The 4,217-nt window shown below is 38.2% G+C and overlaps 1 pseudogene across 1 annotated transcript; it reads right to left on the minus strand.

Annotated features, from left to right (window-relative positions):
* Positions 1-1,986: 1,986 nt before the first annotated feature.
* Positions 1,987-3,367, minus strand: LOC311606318 (heterogeneous nuclear ribonucleoprotein A1-like; annotated as a pseudogene). Its single transcript has one exon. The product of its transcript is annotated as a heterogeneous nuclear ribonucleoprotein A1-like (transcript).
* Between the last annotated feature and the right edge of the window lie 850 nt (positions 3,368-4,217).

The raw sequence follows: 4,217 nt of genomic DNA on the forward strand, positions 1-4,217 counted from the left end.
CTTACCCATTCTGCCATGTATAAGATGGAATATCAAAATAGTTGTTATTTGTAAAATTACCTTATGACCAAGGATGTTAAGCATTTCATAGTGTTTTTTCTGCCATTTGAGATTCTATTGAAACGTTACTGTTTATTGGGTGTGATAGTTTCTTCAGTTCTTTATATACTTTGGATATTAGATTTTTATCATACATGGAGTTGGTTTTTCCATTCTGTAGGCTGCCTCTTTGTACAACTGATAATGTTCTCTGCCTCACAGAACATTTAAGTTTCATAAAGTTCCATTTAATAATTGTTGATCTTAGTGCCTGTGCTAACTGTGTTCTGTTCAGAAAGTTATCTCCTATGCTAATGTAGTCAACATTCAGTGTTATCCTCCACTTTCTCTTTTATCAGGTCTTTGATACACATGAACTTGAATTTCATGCAGGGTGATAAGTATGGATCTTTTACAAGCAGCCATCTAGTTTCACTGGCACCATTCATTGGTGATGCTTTCTCTTTTACATTATATATTTCTAGCATCCTTATCAAAAAACAGGTATCCATTTGTGTCTGTGCATTTATGTCTGTGTGTTCAATTCAATTCCACTGAATACTGTTTCTTTTTTATGCCAATACTGTATGGATTGTTATTACAATATCTTAGTAGTACAACTTGAAATCAGGCATGGTGACACTTCCAACAGTTCTTTTATTGTCCAACATTGTTTTTAGCTTTCCTGGCATTTTGTATTTCCATACAAAATTGAAAAATTATCCTTTCAAGGTCTGAAAAAAATTCTGTAGGAATTTTGGTGAGGATTGCACTGAATCTATAGATTGCTTTTGAGAGGATGGCCAGTTTCACTATGATATTCTTACCAGTCCACAATTATGGGAGATTTCTCCATCTTCTGATATCTTTTTGATTTCTTTTGTCAAATACTTGAGGCTTTCACTTGCTTGGTTAGAGTTACTCCAAGTTATTTTATATTATTTATTGATATTGTCAAGGGCATTGTTTTCCTGATTTCTTTCTTAGTCTATTTTTCATTTTATATAGAAATGCCACTGAGATTTTTCAAGTTAATTTTGTATGTAGCCACTTTGTTCAAAGTGTTTATCATCTGTAGGAGTTCCTCAGGGAAATTTTTAGGGTCCTTTGTATATCCTATCACGTCATCTGCAAAGATACTTTACTTCCTCCTTTTCTATTTGCTTCTCTTTTGACATCTGTGGTCTTTTTGAGTTTGCAGCACATCTGTCTAAATCCTTCTGTGATTTAGAGTCTCCTTTGACCAGTTAGGTATAATTCTAATAAGTCTACCTTTATATGTTACTTGGTCTTTTTTTCTTGCAACTTTTAATATTGCCCCTTTGGTTTCAATGTTCAGGGTTTTTTTTTCCTTTTAATTATGTGTCAGAGGACCTTCTTTTCTTGTTCAATTTATTTAGTGTTTGGTGTGCTTATTGTACTTTTATAGGCATTTCCTTCTTTAGGTTGGGATAATTTTATTCTATAATTTGTTGAAAATATTTTCTGGGCCTTTGAGCAAGGATTCTTCCTCTAGTCCTGTTATTCTTAGATTTGATCTTTTCACAGTTTTCCAGATTTCCTGGATAATTTGGATAGGAATTTTTTAGATTTAGCATTTTTAAGAGAATTAAATCTTTATTGATTACACATGATAATGGATACACAAGCTTCATTCCTATCTGTTATTTTATCTGATATCATTATTCAATTTTGATATTTCATAGGGTGTGCCAACACCATTCTATAAGCAAATTGTGACCTTGCTTGGATGACCTTTTCAATAGTCAAACTCATTGTAGTCACAACAGTAACTACACCAAGGTTTCTGAAGACAATGACTTCTTTACCCAAGCAACCATAAATTCCAAATGGAACTTGGCACCACCCTGAAGGAACTCTAACTCCACACTGTTGGGGACGTTTACCAAGACTGGTTCAGAGACTAACTTTACACAGCACATTAAAAAAAAAAAAAGACACATTTATTCAGCGTCATGATCAGACTATTACATTTAGCAATCAACAGCATGGGTGAAAAAAGGTCTACAGTAAAACCCTTTGTTGCAATGCTTTACACTTTCCACAGAACAGAAACTAAAATAACCTGTTATACTGTTAGTCACAAACAGTCCTGGAGTTCTTTTTGCCCATACACATGAGTATTGTCTAAAACATGTCTTCTTTGTAGCAGCTAGGCCCTGCCACCACTGTGCTTGGCCGAGTTCATAAATCTGTTGTAACCTGTAGCTTCCCTGTCACTTCTCTGGCTCTCCTTTCTCCTGGTAAGCTTTGTTTCCTGGCTGTCGTGTATGTAATTTAGAACCTCCTGCCACTGCCATAACTACTGCTGCTGCTGGAACCTCCATAGCCACCTTGGTTCCGTGGTTTAGCAAAGTACTGGCCTCTACCACCATAAGGGCCAGAGCTCCTGCCTCCAAAGTTTCCTCCCTTCATTGGTCCAAAATTTGAAGACTGATTGTTGTAATTGCCAAAGTCATTGTAGCTTCCACCACCTCCAAAATTGTTTCCGTCATTACCAAATCCATTATAGCCATCCCCGCTGCCACCATAGCCACCACCACCACGGCTGCCACCAAAGCCACCACGACCACTGAAGTTTCTTCCTCGCCCAAAATTGTCATTGCCACCAAAACCACCTCCTCACCCACCACCAAAGTTTCTAGAGCCACTGCAACCTCTCTGGCTGGATGAGGCGCTAACCATCTCTTGCTTTGACAGGGTTTTCTTATTTCACAGGTGTGGCCATTCACAGTATGATATTTTTGAATAACAGTCTTTTCCACAGAGTCATGGTAATCAAAGGTGACAAAAGCAAAGCCCCTCTTCTTGCCACTGCCTCTGTCAGTCATGATTTCGATCACTTCAATTTTCCCATACTGCTCACAGTAGTCTTGTAGGTCAGTATCTTCTTTAATACCACCAACAAAGATCTTCACAGTTAAGTTGGCACCTGGTCTCTGAGAATCTTCTCTTGATACAGCTCTCTTGGGTTCCATAACTCTTCCATCTACTTTGTGTGGTCTTGCCTTCATGGCGGCATCCACTTCCTCCACCGTGGTGTAGGTGACAAACCCGAAGCCCCTGGATCTCTTGGTGTTTGGGTCCCTCATTACCATACAATCAGTGAGTGTCCGCCATTGCTCAAAATGGCTCCTCAGGCTCTCATCGCTTGTTTCGAAGCTCAGCCCTCCGATGAAGAGCTTCCGCAGCTGTTCTGGCTCCTTGGGAGACTCCAACTTCGACATGACGACAGCAGGTCAATGGGGAGCCTCCGGCGATGCTACCTCGGACGCGTCAGCCACCAGAAAGGAGTGAGCGGGCGAGTGTATCCCAGAGTTAGCATTTTTTGACAGTTATCTTTTCCTTCTGTGTCTTCAATGTTTGAAATTCCACCTTCCATTTCTTTTAATCTGATAGTGAAGCTTGTCTCTGTAATTACTGTCCACATTTCCAGAATTCTTTCTGATTTTTTTCCTTATTGCTCCTATTTCCTTATTCATGTCTTGTGAAGTTTTATTCATTTTCTTGAACTGTTTTTATTTTTTGTTAATTAAACCTTTTTTAAATTTTACACATACATTTATATTATTACACATATATACAATAAACTACCTATAGCAAGAAGAATCATGACACAATCAGGAATTATATAAAGGTTACATTCTTAGTGTTTTGGCTACTTGAATTTGACAGCCTTGAAGAAAATATCTTTCCCCTCTTGGTGAGTCTAAAATTCTGAATGAAAACCAATCTCCATCATATCTTCTCATTATCAACTTAAAACATCTATCTAGACCTAAAAACATCTTAACCCCTAAACAACTAAGCTTCATTGTAAAACTAAGATAACTGGTCTTCAACTCCATCAGAGAATTTAGAAGGAATATACTTGATTACCTGAGTATACCAGGAGTGCAGGTTGGTAGCTTTCCAAATGAGAAGATGACATAGACAGTTTGCTACCTGAATAGTCACCCAAAATTCTCTACAATGTTGGAACACTGACTTCAGCCTTCTGGCCCAATATATCTGACAGACATAGTTGTGAGGCAGGAACTATTGAGGATTTGCTTGCCCTCTCTTGGCAGAGTTTGGCTGTCAACTCTGCCTGCATCCAAACTCCCCACCCCCCACTTTTTTTTTTTATACAGAACTCTGTTGGTCATAGAAAGGAG

Source organism: Acomys minous (genome assembly GCF_964271855.1).
Source record: "Acomys minous genome assembly, chromosome: 1".
NCBI classification, from domain to species: Eukaryota; Metazoa; Chordata; class Mammalia; order Rodentia; family Muridae; genus Acomys; species Acomys minous.